Raw genomic sequence first — 15,285 nt, 5'->3', positions numbered from 1 at the left:
AGCCTTAAAGTTATGTTTTTGCTCCTTTCTAGAAAGGCTCCTATTGGCCTTCCATTAAGAACAAAAAAAGAGAGAATGGTTTAAACAAAACATTTTGGGGGATGTCTCAGTTTGCAAAGGCTGTTATGACAAATCCCACACACTGGTTGGCTTAATCAACAGAAATTTCTCACAGTTTTGGAGGCTAACATCCAGAATCGAGGTCTCAGTAGACCACACTTTTCCCTGGAGTCTGTAGCAATCTAGTGGTACATTGCCGACAATCCTTGGGGTTCCTTGCTTGCATCTCAGCCTCCGTCACACAGCAGTCTGCTTCATTCTCTGACTTCTGGTTCCTGGCTTCTACTTCAGTGTCCAATTTCCTTTACTTATAAGGACTCCAGTCATATGGATTAAGGCCCATCCTGATTCAATCTGACTTCACCTAAATAGGATTTTTGAATGGTGTGCCGGTTTGAATGTATTATGTCCCCCAGAAAAAGCCATATTCTTTGATGCAATCTTGTGGGGCAAGCATAATAGTGGGGATTAAGTTTGTCTGTTTGGATTAGGTTGTTTGCATGGAGATGTGCCCCACCCAGCTGTGGGAGGTGATTCTGGTGGGATACTCCCATGGAGGCATGGCCCCACCCATTCAGGGTGGGCCTTGATCAGTGGAGCCATATAAATGAGCTGGCTCAAGGAGAGGAAACGGAGTGCAGCTGTGAGTGATGTTTTGAAGATGAGCAAGCTTGCTAGAGAGGAACGTCCTGGGAGAAAGCCATTTTGAAACCAGAACTTTGGAGGAGACACCAGCCACGTGCCTTCCCAGCTAACAGAGGTTTTCCGGATGCCATTGGCCATCCTCCAGTGAAGGTACCTGATTACTGATGTGTTACCTTGGACACTTTATGGCCTTCAGACTGTAACTGTATAGCCAAATAAACCCCCTTTTTATAAAAGCCAGTCCATCTCTGCTGTTTTGCATTCTGCAGCATTAGCAAACTAAGACAAATGGGTACCCACCTAAATTAATAATATCTTCAAAAGTCCTAGTAACAAATGGGTTCACACAACACCTTGGGCTAAGAGTTGAATATGTCCTTATGGGGGACATGATTCCACCCCCACAGGGATTTGAAAAGAACAAATGACTTGCCTTGATTATTGGACAGTAGTGGAGGCTCCAAATTTACCTCTAGAGTTAGTTAAATTCTGCAGGGTCTAAGAGTGGGAGTCAGGGTTAATAACCAAGATCACTTCACATTTGACATCAAACACACTTCTACTCCTGTGATCCTTTGATTCTTTAAGTAGGAAGTAATTCTAGGAACTTCTGGCACTGTGGCCTTGTCAGTAGTTTATAAGCTTTATTCCTGGCAAGTCTGCGAGGGGCCACTTTTGCCTCAGCAGGTCTCCTGAAGGAAGCAGCTGATTGAGTTCTCATCCTGCCTTTGTTTTTCTCTTTCAAGGAAAACTCCCTGCAAGCTGAGCATGCGCACATTACTCTGGTCTCACCCCTCCCCAATAATGACCTGGCTGATGGTGAGAAACAACGTTCTCTCCATCCCTTGGCATGGCTGACCAATCCTCTGGGACCCCCTCACCTTTGGAAATTCCTTCACATCAGTCTGGCACTTGGCTGGGTTTTCTCATTATTTAGGTTTGGAAACACTTGTGGGGTGTGTGTGTGTGTGTGTGTGTGTAGATAATCTTTCCATCAGTCAAAGCTACAGTTTTCACTTTTAGCGGAATTTTTTTTCTATTTCTGTGTGGGATTATTTTATTTTTGTCCCAAGTCTGTCATTTCCCTGATAGAGACGCTGTGTTAAACATGGCCAGGGAGAACTTAGCTTTTGCTGCTTAGACCATGGGGTGGGACAGAGTCAAGCAGGATGGATTCAGGCTTCATGCACTGGTTGGAACAGCAGAGAGGAAGGACAGAGAGTCAGAAAAGGTCTTACAGGTAGACAGGCAAATTTCATCCAAGAACAGAACACATTCGTGATAGCAGTCTAATGGCACACAGGATGTGTCTCCGTTTCCCAGTATCCAACATAAAAAGGCAGGGACAGTATCCTAGAAGCCTGGAAGCTTCTGGAACCCCTCTTCTGGGCTCATTGTCTGAGGCTTAGGCTGAGCCTCTGTGCAGGAAAAATGGACAAAGTGTGTCTCAGAGAGCTCTTGCCTAAGACTCACTTTGGGCAGCTGTTATCTAAATCCACATCTTAGTCCTGATCTCTCTCTTCCTGCTGGGTGGTTCCCAAGATGGCCCTTCTGTACCTCACACCACAGATGTCTGTACTAAACTCACTTACTTCCATCCTCAAATTTCCCCTCCTTTTGTGGTGCTTATAATCTTGGTTCACAGCTCTGCCTCCTTTGCCCACCCTCCCAGATAGAAATATTAGTGTTATTGCTGAATTCTCCTTCTCCTTTCTTTTTATGGGCAGTTTCATTCAATCATTCTGTGGCCATGTCTATGATCGTTTCATTGCTACTTGGATGCCTTAGTCAGATGCCCTTCACTTTTTGCATAGATCACTTTAGCAGTCTCCTAACTAATCTATTTATCTCTAGTCTCTCTTTCCATCAATCATCCTTCAGAGAGCTTCCTGAATCACTTTTCTAAGTCCCAGCTCTGGTAATATCATTTCTCTTCAAAACCACTGATGGTTCCCACTGGTATTCCTTTGCATGCCATTTGGGGATAATGCTGATCTGCCCCTCCTGACCATTCCAGTTTCTCTCATCTGCACCCAACCCTGAATATGATCTGAACTTTCCCTTCTCTTTGCTTCTTGTAATGTTGTTCCATCCTCTTGGAAGTATCTTTTTCCATATCTCTCTCTTTGTCCAAATTTTTCCAAAGGGCCTGTCCAAATCCCATTTCCTTTTTAAGAACTATTCATTTATTAAAGGAACAATTAAAAATATTTGTTAAGGATCCTTAGGCATCAGGCACCATGCTAAGTGCTGATGATATAGTTATGAATGACACAGGTGCTGCTCCCCATAGTCTATTGCAGGAGTGGATGTTAAACAAACACTAAATTATTAATAATTTGTGTTACATGTTTTAAAAGAAAAGAACATAGTGCCGTGTGGAGGTGACAAGGAATGGGGAGTACTTAATTTACAGTAGTGGAGTCAGGGGAGGCTTCTCTGGAAGTGATTTTTTTAGAGATGAGTAGGATTTAGGCAGAGAGCAGGAATGGGGAAATGGTTTTGTGAAGGCCCTGGGGCAGGAAGAAAAGAGTTTTGCCAATCCCTAAGGATAGAATTAAATACTCTCTCTCTAAGCTCACAGAGGCCTTAACACGTCCATGATCACATGCATTAAAACTTGCTGTGTATTCTAGTGAACTGTGCACTTTTATGTCATCCACTAGGTCAGGGTTTCTATTTGGGCCAAGACTGTGTGTTACCCATTCCATCCAACAATTCGTTGGTCCAACAAGTATTTATGTGCACTTAATATGTACATACCAGAGGCAGTGGTAGGGACTAGATATATGATGGTGAGCGAGGTCCCCTCATGGACCTTATGGTCCAGTCTATGTATCTTTAGGGCCTAGCATAATACTGGTCACACAGTAGGGATTAAGGAAAAATATGGAATTTGAGTGTCCAGTAGTGTGTGCTTGTGTTATGACAAGATGAGCTGGACTTCCTATTGGAAAACGTATTACAAATGCCCCGAAGATAGTCTCTTCTGCTTTTCTGTAGATCATCAAGCAGACCAAGGTACCACTCGCTACACCTCCTGCAGAGACTGCAGGGACACACATTATACCTTCTATCAAATCCTCTGGATGCCTGGGCACAAACCATTCCCCTGGGATAGCAGAATTTCTGCCAGTTTTGAGTTGTTTGACCATCTTCTAGTCTGAGCTAATTTTGTAAGTCAAGTTGCTTAAGAGTGAATATGAAATCTTTGACTGAAGGCCAAATATATAAACACTCACCACATTTCCTTCCTCCCCAATTTTGCAATCATTCAGAAAAGCTCTTCATGTTGTCCAGCATAATTAGTTATTTATACACCCTCATGTGGTCCATTGTTCAGAATTAAATAGTCTGGTATACAGAATTTCTCTTGCAAGGCTTGTTTTGCCATTATATTGCTTTTTGGAAGCTGTTTGTAAATATGTCCCTGTGGAACCTTCTGGGATGTGTCTGTGCATATCTAGGAGTGTGAGGGAATAAACCAGTCCATCCGTATTTGCTGCTCAACAGTGATGCTTGGATAGAAATTGCCCACAGATGTCTTGCACAGTCCCCTGCCTTCTAGGATTACCAAGAATTATTCATCCTTTCCTTGAAGACCCAGGGGTATTAGAATGAACATAAAAATAGTCACAAAAAGGTAGAAGTGGAAATCATCTTGGAGAGCTAGTCACTGGCTTCTAGGTACTCCATTTTGCCCAAGAGGAAGCTAGTTCCCAGAAAGGGGAAGTGAAAGGGACTGGTCCCAGCCCCTGGGGGGTTAGCAGCAGAGCCAGGCCCATAACCTCTTCAGCTGACTCCCACGCTCTTTCTACTAAACCACTGAGCCTACTAGTGCAGGAGTACCCTCAGGCATTTCTGGGTTTGCTACTAATTGCCTCTGAACTAGATGGCCCCAGGCTATATTTTATGGCTCTCTGTATCCTCTCAACTGGTTGTCAGCCAACTATCACTGATGAGTACTGCCCATCATGCCCCAATTCCTCTTTGTCTTCTTTCATGCCATGGTCAAGGCTTCTAGATGGTCCACAGAATTTTATATAAAATGAGATTCCTTACTGAGAATCTGAAGGGATTTTCTTCAGGGGATACATTCCTGAGTTTTATGACCCAGGATATCATCGATCTTGGTGCATGTGCCATGTGCACTTGAAAAGAATGTGTATTCTACTGTGTTGGGATTTAATGCCAATCAGATCCAGTGGTTGGGGGTGGTGTTATTCAGTTCTCTATATCCTTTCTGGTTTTCCATCCATGAATTTTAATTTGTGGAACTTTGTAACATTAGTCAGTCTTGATTATCCAGAAGACATTTTAGGTTTTCTTCCTATATGAGAGTACAGAATGCTGGTTCCTGTCTTAAAATGGGACTTCCGGTCCAGCCAGATTAGAGGTCAGCAGTTGGGTATCTCTGGAATGGTTGTCCAGATGATGTAATTGGAAGAATCCAGAAACTTTCCTCCTAATACACCTACATGGGAGGTCAGTATGAAAACCTACCACAAAGGTTTATATGAATCCTCATTGGAGTAAGATCTATTGTTATACCTGTGAAATACCATGTCAGCTAACATGTAGCCAACATCGTAACATTTAAAACTCATTATCTTCCTATGTTATTATTTGTAAAAAAAGCAAGTTTCATATAATGACCACATATTAATATTAATACCATTTATTAGATTTTAAATATATTTGCTATTTATATTTTTATTTTAAATTATTAAATATGTAAAACATACAGAAAAGATACGACAGAACTCATGTACTCACCACCAGATGCTAACATTTTGCCATTATTTGCTTCAGGCCTCCTTTTTGTTAAAAGAAATAAACGTAACAGACATAGCTAACGTTTTCCCCTGTTTTCTCTTCTCTTCCTGTTTCCCTTTCACTCTCTGTAGAGAAAACCACTATCCTAAATTTGGTGAGTATCATTCTCATGAGTGTTTTGAGATGGCCTTTTAGAAGGTGCAGTCTGTCTGCATGGGGCATCACCCACTCAGAATTCCTGTACTGGGACCATTAGTTAGGACAACCTATTAGGTCCTGTACCTGGATATCCTATTGCTTGATGCTAACATGGCCTGTGACTGGATGCAGCTGTTCTTTTCAGCCCTGACCTGTCTGGCTCAGCATTACAGCATCAGTAGGTCTAATTCCCACCCTGCCTTATCTCTTCTGTTTAGATATTCCATGTTTGGATCTCAGCCCTTTGAGAGGATATGTCAGGGGAAAGCTGAGACTGAGAGGGTAGAGACTGAGGAGTATGGTGATGATGATTGAAAATAGCTAACATTCTAGAGTAATATAATAAAAATGATAAGAACTAAGGTGTAACAGATTGTGTTCTTCAAAATAATAGCTGCTCTTCATGGAGCAACTACTGTGTGTGTCAAGTGCTGTGCTAGGCATCTTTTGTCTCATTTATCTCTAATAAAAACTTTATATTTTAGAGATATGAGCTGAGGCATAGAGAAACAGTATGCTACAGTGGAAAATTTATGGGATTTAGCAAGAGACAGACCTGGGCTAAACTTTGGCTCTACCACTTACAATTTGTATAGCCTTGGGCCATTTTCTTAACTTTTTTCAGCCTGGCACATAATAGGTGTTCAGTGATGATGGCCGTTATTGCAGAAGATCTAGTTTCTTGCCCAAGGTTACACAACTAGTGTATAGCAGAATGGGGATACAAAACCAGGTCTGCTCACCTCAAAGCTTCCCTCTTTTCAGGATAATATGAATGCACATGTTTAGATTTCTCCATTAAAGGAGATGTCATGGTGTATGGAAAGGGGACTAAATTTGAAATTAGAAGTTTTGTGTCATTTTCCATTATCAATGAGCTGGACGACCTTGGATAAGTCATTTCCTCTCTTCTTTTGCTCAGTTTTCTCCTTTATAACATGAAAACACTGAATTACATAATCTCAGTGTTCCGTTTGTTCTGCCTCTGGCATTCTGTGCCTCTGTTCAAGAAACACAGCATCAAATTGCCTCCACAAGAGGGGTGAGGAAAGACAACGACACTGATGTTTTAAAGAAGGCTAGAGTAGGAGAGTGGACAAAGCTTCTATCTGCTGCTTGTCCCAAAATGTTAATAACCAAAACCATATGGATTTTTTTTTTTTTCCCCTATTTCCCAACATGATCTGGGGAGGGATCCAGGTTACAGAGGGCTTTAGAAGACTACAAATTTCTTGGGCAAGCTTCTTTTCTTCTCTTTCTTTCTTCCTTCCTTTCTCTTCTTTTTTCATTTCCTTTTTTTTTTTTTTTTTTTTTTTTTCGAGAAAGACAGGCCTGAAACCAGAAGATGGCTGATGAAGATTTGAAGATTTATTAAAAAAGAAATGAAAGTCAGAGTTCCAGGAGGAATTTAATTTCTGTTCCAGGTTTCTTTTTTTCCCCAGTCTCCCCAGTTCTTTCTGATTTTCTTCTCTAAAAATAGATATATTTGAGGGAGCACAAAACAAATCCCTCACTTCTGTTTAGTGAATTTTAAACCGTTCTCCGTCAGGCTGAGACTGCCTGTCTGCTAAAGTTAAGGGTATGAAAAACCTCCTTGGACAATCCTTGGACCACTTTTGGGTGTCTTTGGTGGTCCTCTCAACCTTAGGATGGAGGGAGCCTTCATTTGTTCATTGAGTCTTTATCAAGCTCATGTGGCAGGCCCTGGGGATATGTAAGGAGGGAAAGACTCCCATTCCCAGCTCTCATGGAGCTTACAGTCCAGTGTAAAGAATTAGATACAAAAGTAAACATGCAATTATGAACTGTGAGAGATGCTAAGAAGGAGCCATAGAACCACCCCAGTTCCTGCTGCTTCAGCTCTGGCCCTGGAGAAACTTTCCTCCACTCTAACTCCACTCCCACTACACGAGATTCTTCAGTTTGACCATGAATCATCATTGGAGACCATCCTCAGCACAACTGCAATCCGTGTCAAAGTCACAGAATCACAGGGTGCTGGGCTTACCTGGCACCTCCTAGTTTAACTGCACAAACCCGCCTCCAACCCCCTGCCCCTCTGTTCTCTCACTCTGCTCCTGTCCATTCTCTGCCCCAGCTCCGTTCTCTGAATGCTTACTGAGATGCCTGTAGTTCTCTGAATATTCACCTTCCATTCCTGCTCTTAGGCCTTTGCTTACAGACTAAGATACAGTCCTTGCTTCTTAAGAGGTAAATTAAGAAAAAAAAAAATTAAATATTGCTTACACCTATTCTCTTTCCCTTCTTTTTTCAGCATGTTATTGATGCTGCTCCTTTATTGATCTGCCCTGGTCAAGATCATGAGGGGACAGGAATAGCCAGGGGAGAAAAAGGCAAAGAGCTAAATCCAGAGTGGTCAGCAGAAGAGAGGGGATGCAGATAGGTCCAGGGGGTGAGTGGGATTTGGCTTTGTTATTCAAAGTCAGAAGCAGTGAGTGCGGTTGGAGACTTCTGGCCTAGAGAAGACAGCAGCAGTTCATGCCCAGTTTTATACTGTGGATTTGATGATGGGTGAAGAGGGCATGGGAGAGGCGGCCTCAGACTTAAAGGGAGAGGAGGCCAGAGGCCAGGCTGGAGACACCCAGATTACTTACAGTGATTCCTCTCTATGACCAAGGGCTCAAGTGCTCCCCCTTGCAGTCCACGGTGGGGGGTGGGGGGCTTGACCACTTACCAGCAGATGATTGCAAGTAAATCACCCCCCACCCTGCCCCAAGACTCCATTTCTACAGGGACTCCCATAAATTGGGCCTAAGACTCTTATTTTACTGTGTTTGGGTGACTGGATTAGGTCATGTTCATGAAAGCACTTGGCTAATTGTACATTCTAGGTGCATGGGAGGAGGAGACAGGAAGGAAGAGTCGAGTTCCTCACAGCAGGATTATGCTGACACAGGGCACACCTGATCGACTCACCCATAACTGACAGGAAACCAGCATAGTTTTCTAGTTATCCAGTTTCCATGCCTAGAACCATCAGACCTACCAGTGAGAATTACCTGGCACTAGCAAGTGTAGGAGTGGGGAAGGGGAGAGGGGTGGTGTGGGATGGGGAAAGTGCTGAGCCAGGAAAGAGAGGGAATGCTCCCATGTGAAAAAGCCATGCTTGGAAATTAATGGGGTCGAAGTGAAACTTGCCTCAGGTTCCAAAGGTTCTAACCTGGGCAGGCAAACGGCTGAAGGGAGAGCCCAGCTCTATCCCAAGATCTGCACTGACCCACTATGTTCCCCAGAGCACATCCCAGCGCCTCTCTCAGCCTCAGTCTCTCCATCTGTAAACAAGATAACCCTGTCCAACAGCCTGGGGTACTTATTCACGGGGGGGTTTCTAAACATGGAGTGAAAGAAGTAGGAAAAACTCCCATGTCTCTGTCCCCGGGCCCAAGACCTCTTAAACTAATTGAGGAATCTACCCGCTGCGGTGGTAGGAGCGAGCTACAGGATTCGTGAAAGTCAGTGAAAATGTGCGAGTGAGACGGAGGACTTTTAAATGAATCACTTTGTATCTAGCAGGGCAGCACCTGCTCCTCTGCCGCCAACGGCAGCGCGAGGAACACGAAGATTCAAAAGCTGCCGCTTTCCATTCACGTCTATAATTAGCGCGCAGGCTGCGGCTGGTGCTGGAGCTGCTAGCAGAGGAGACCTCGGGGGCGGGGCTAAAGTTACCTGACCCCTCCTCTTCTCAGTTTCACCTCCCCCGCCCTCCCCCCCCATCTCCCGCGGGGAGTCTTCGGCCTTCCCACCCCCACAGGCTGGGCACTCGGCGCCGCAAGATTCCTTCAATTACTGCCTGGACTCCGGGGCCCGCCGTTGCCTTACTTTGGGATCACTCTGGTGCAGTAAATAAGCACCTTGACGGATGATTTTCCAGAAGGGCAGCTATATTTAGAGTGGCACCCCCCCCCCCCACACACACACACACTCCACGCCTCCCCCCCCCCACCCCGACTGCTGCGTCCCCCCTCAACCCTTGCGCCGGCTCACACCCCGCCCCGCTCCTCGGCGCCCCTCCCAGCCACCGCTCCCTCTTTGTCGCATTACATAGTAATCTGAGATGCATTGGATGAGCTCCAGGGAACAGAATGTACTTGGCAGAGACGCGGGGCTTGATGTCTGCAAAATGTCGGAAACGCAGCCAAGAGCCGCTAACTGGGTCATTAACCTCCAAAAGCAAAGCGAGGACTGTGGGCTCGCTCTGTCTCCCTTCATCTCGCCAATAAAAGTGCCTCAGTGTGAGGGGAAGAAAAAGCCCAAGGTTGGCCGCTTTGATTTCTAGGCACCAAAGGCAGGCTGGTCCCCTCCTCCTGGCCCCGACCTTGGCCCTTCCAGGCCTTCTCTGCGCCGCGTCACAGATTACAAGTGGCCTTTGAAAGGCCCAGCAACCCCGCAGGGCCACGCTCCGCGCCTCTGCAAAGACGTTACCCCGGCAGCGCTGCCCTACCGCGCAGTCTCTGATGCCTCCATTTTCTTAGTCGTGGAAGGGAGGTTAGGTCTAGGTCTACCCCAGACCCCACACCTAGAGTGAGGGGTTTTATCATCCCTTTCCTCCTCTGTCTTTCTCCCTCTGCTCCCTCTCCTCCTTCTCCTTTTCTTCCCCTTCCTCTTCTCCTTTCTGAGAGCTGGCTGAAGGGTCTTTACCACAGGGCCTGGCACCAGAAGACCCGGGTTCAAGTAGCAACTCTGTCACTTGCAGTGTGACCTTGGGTGAGTCATCCTATTTCTCTGTTCCTTAATTTCCTCATTCGTCAATTTTTTCACAACACTTTCCTGACCTACTTCACAAAATTGAGGCCCAAATGAGAAAGAGTTGTATAAATTGCTAAGTCCTGTTCAGTGTCAGAGATACTCAACCTGACTGCCTTCACATCCACTTCTCTGAAAGCTCCAAGGCCCCAAGTTTTTCTGTACCAGTGTGTACCCCTGGAAAATAGGAATATGTAAGTGGAGGTTTCCCCATGAAATTTTAAATGTTTGAATATTCACATGGGATAGTCCCTAAAATCCACCCCCTTAAAATTTGCCTGGCCCTGTTGGATTGCCAAACAGACACTTCCTCTTAATGCCCCACCCGCTTCTCCAGTGGCTTGATGGAGAGAGAAAGTGCTTGGTACTGAAACCAGAAGAGGTCAATGTAGTTCCTCAAATGATGAGACTCTTTACTTGTTGGAGGGAAGAGAGTCAGCCTGGTGGGACTAGCTGCAGCATCTGGAGACACTGGCCTGGACATCTGGGCAGTTTCAACCAAAGTCCAGGACAGGGCAAACCAATTTGTGCAACCTGACTTTTGAAGGGTGAACAACACATCCTTGGTGGTTTCTACAAAATTAGAACCAAACCCAATCCTCCACTTAAGGGCTCTGGTCTCCTCATTGTTCTTTCCATTGCAACCAAATCAGATTGAGGCTGCCTCCTTACCATGCCCTACAGATGCCCCCAAGCACTTCTGCTACTGGGACTGGCTGAGGCTTTAAAAAAAAAAATCATCTGAAAGACCATTCCACCACCCATTGCCATACAATTAAATCGTTTGCATTCCTCGAAACTCACCCATTTATATGTAATCTCTTTCTCCTTCAACTCCCCCTTGGGACTTTTTCATAATGTCTCAACATAACCAGTCAGTCTTGGCTTATGCCATCTTTGTGCTTGTTATATCCTTCTTATGGAGTGGTGATTTCTCTACAGAATGGGACCCTTTGTTGATCTCAAACCATCTGCCTTCCCAGTTTATGTTTGTTATCCTGGTTTAATTATTTATAGCTCCCTCTTTTGTCCTTTTTGGATGATAAATTACACGATTACCTTACTTAGGCTCTCCATCCAAGTTCTTGGCACACAGCAGGGGCCTGGTAAGTGTGGTAAACGGCCTTGAAGAGCATTTAAGAGGCATTTCTTACCCAATTCCCAGGGGCTCTTGGCCCTACCCTTTTTGCCAGCCTTACAGAGGCGTGCTACCATTTGTTCCTCTTCCTCCTCCCTGCAGAAGGACTTTAGAATGACCTGCTTCTACTTTGTTTTTGACAAGTCTTTCCAGGATTTCAAAATGCTGTGACCCAACAAGAAGTCACTCACTCCAACACTTTGCATTCTTCTCAGCAACTTGATTGTAGGACAGTCAAGGGACGCTGGAAACGTTTCAAACACCAGAGAAGAACTTGCCTTATGCCTCATTTCCAACCTCAACTGGATTTTTGGTCTTGCCCATTTTCTTCGACAGCCTGACTCTTTAGAATGAAATTCACTTACAGAGCTGGGTTAGGAGGAGAAAATAATTCATAAAACTCGGAGTTCCTTATTATAAAATATGTAGTTAACATTCTAGGTATTGCTCAGAACATTTTAGGTGCTGCAGAGAAGTTAGGATAGATAAGGTTCCTTGCCCTTTTGCATCTGAATAAAAAGCTTACTCAAAACCAAGCCTGTTAGGGTGAGTGTTTCTTGACGTTTATAAAATATGAAGCATTTGGAAAGAACAGCAGGCAAGATGCCTGGCTTTGTGAATGGAGCACAATCTCCAGCGTCAGGAAGCCTGGGTCTTCTTTATGCTTCTTCTCTGACTCACTGCTTGCTCTAGGATGAATCATATGTCCTTTTGCGGCGTTTGGTCTTACTTCCTTTGTCTCCCCAATAAAATGGGCGTATTTGCCACAGAGAAGGGGGCTGAGGCTTTGAGACCTTGCTAATTACACAAGAAAATATTAGTAAAAGTAAAAATATGCTGTAAGCGTTGTTGACTCTTTGGAGAGGCACGCATGGAGGGTACTTGAGGCCATTTTATGAGGTTACATTATGCTCTGGGACACCCCTGTTCACTGAGAACAGCTGCTCAGAAACTGGAAATGAGCAGGACAATCAGTCTCATGATGGGGGTGGGAATGAGCCTGGTCTGTTTGAATGGGAGCAGGAGTCCTATGAGGAGGTCACTGGACAAGAATCAAGAAGGGGGACATGGATTCAGGGATGGAAAAAAACAAACAGAACTTTTCTGGGAGGGCTTAGATGGTAGGCTGGGGCATTTTGCCACTGACCCGAGGAGGTGTCAGTGGCAAATGGAGGTGGCTGAGCAGGCCCATGACAGGATCTGCAGTGTGCTTCAAGGAGACACATCTGTAAGATGGTGGGGCAGAGACTGGAGCTGGGTTCTGTTAGGTCCCAGTGTGACCAAAGCAAATGGCTGTTCTCCTCTGTCTGGATGTCAGATTCCATCTTTGTAATACGATAGGTTAGGGCCCAAAGAGCTCTGACATGCTGTGATTGATTCTGTAGTAAAGACCTTGAGGAAAATACCATGCATGTGTGTGTGGGGGAAGAGGTAGAAATGAAGTAACTGCTGTGTTAGATACAAAGTCAGGTCTAGCCTCCTTGTTCTTTAGAAAGGGAACATGACCATTCTCAGGATCTCAGGCAGGTCTGAAGGATGTATCCAGAGCACGAAGATCTTTCTTTAAGCCACAACATGGCACATCTGCACTTTAGGTCCTGCTCATAGACCTCTGTCTAGACATGTCTGACGTCTACTTCCTAATCCAGCTGAGATAGCTGAAGTTTGAGAGTTGCACTGAAGTTCATGCTATCCAGCTGTTCCTCAAGATGCTTCCTATCTTACCCTGTCTTATATTAGGCCACCAGGAAGCCTTATATCAACCAGGACTACATGGCTTGGGGACTTCAGAACTCGCCTATAAAAGCACAATGTGATAGTTTGCCTTTGATATTTATCAGTAATGATATAAAATTGGCATGTAGGAGATTTTTTTTTCTGCCAGAAAGATGCTATTGGGATATCTTTTGTTAACTTATTTAAAGGCCCTATGTAAAGATCCTCATAGAAAACTCTTCAGTGAACTCAGACAGTAAAAAAGAAAATATCGCTACTTTAAAAAAAAATTCTGTGGTCATTTTGGGGATAATTGCAGTAATTTCTTTAGATTTAGGGATAATTGCATTTATACTCTCGTAGTTGGGTTTTAAAAAGTCTGTGCTTGTTATTGTAAACTTCTTCAAATATTTTTTCAAGAAATTTAAAAATTACATGCATACCAATATCCATCCATACATAAGAGTTCAATGGTTCAATGGGAACGAAGCCAGTGCTTGAAGTGGAAAAATAAACCCACTTAGGAACAGTGGATTTATTGAAACTCTCTGAAGAACTTAATTGAAGTAAAAGATCCAAATTTCAGAGAATCACAGGTGGAAAGAGATCCCACAAACTATTGACTGAGTGCCCCTATGTTTGGGGTACAGTTTGTGTAAGAAGGTACCAGGAGAGTGGGATCATCTCTAAGCAGTACAAGTTATACAGGTTACCAAGGACCCAACGATATTGGGAGAAGAAAATCTAAATAATCCTGGTGGTCAGTGAGGACTAGGACTATGGGAATTAGCAAGTGAAGAGGTTACATGTTGCAAGTTATAATTACTCTTATGGACACCATAATCCACATTTATTCTACCAGTTACCATATGGCCTTGAAATCTGGGTCTTAGCATTTACTAAATGATAGAGGAGAGCCATTGAGCTTTGAGGTTTCTTGTAGCACTCATGTTCTATTTGGTTAAAAGTCAAGCCCAAATTAGTTGGCTGAGCCAACTCCACCAATCCACCTTAGAGTCCTCAAACCAACTTAGAAATTGATGCTCTCTCCCTTGCTTCTGGCCCCCACAACACACCCTAACTGCTGGTGGATGAAGGGTGCATGGATGGGAGGAGTATAGTTGGAAATTTCTGACACAAACTATTCTACACTCTGAAGGACACATCTATTCACTGAATGATGATTTAATAAATGGTTATCTACTCTTATCCTGCCTTACATGAATTCCTTAAGGAGAAATTCAATTTCATTTCTAAGACGCTAGAAACCCATAATTTGGAATAAGAAAATGTGAAATGAAATTGTCAGATTGCATGGTTCAACAATCTCACTTTATAAAAAAAGAAACTGAGACTTATAGACACTGCCCACAGGACTTGTCCAAAGACATAGCACCAAGAAGTCTCAGAGGCAGGGCTAGAACCCAGATCACTGCTCCATGGCATTTACTGTTGCCACATGCTGGTGTCCAGACCCTGGGCTGCAATATATGTCTTGCTAGGTGCTAAGCTTTTATTACATTTTTCTTATGCTCAAAAACCTTTGTGGATTTCTGCTTCCCCTTCCTAGTTCTAAGCTCATTTTTGTGTTGTATTTGGGCTCTCTCTATATCTGCCAACACTGACTTTTTTTTTTATTTTTTTATTTATGAATTCCCTGTGGATGGTGAGTTGAGGAGGAATTAGTTGACCTTACTTAAACTGGTGTGACAATCTCTGACACACACTTAACTTGGTTAACCTTTTCCTGATTTCTCAGTTCTTAGCAGCTTTTCTGGGCAATTGCCAGGATGTCACATTTCTCAGCTCATTTACTATTTCTTGAGATCAGTTAGTTATTCATTCTGTGTAGTGTGAGTGGGCAGAGAAAATGGGGATGGAAAATTGAGTCTTCATCAGAGTTTAACTAGACTATGAGCAGAATTCTATAAGGCAAAGCAAAAAGGATCAATGATCTGTCTTTTAGGCCAGCACAGGACTCATAGCAC

The sequence above is a fragment of the Choloepus didactylus genome, chromosome 1 (genome assembly GCF_015220235.1).
Source record: "Choloepus didactylus isolate mChoDid1 chromosome 1, mChoDid1.pri, whole genome shotgun sequence".
In the NCBI taxonomy this organism is placed as follows: Eukaryota; Metazoa; Chordata; class Mammalia; order Pilosa; family Megalonychidae; genus Choloepus; species Choloepus didactylus.
This window is presented reverse-complemented; position numbering follows the sequence as displayed.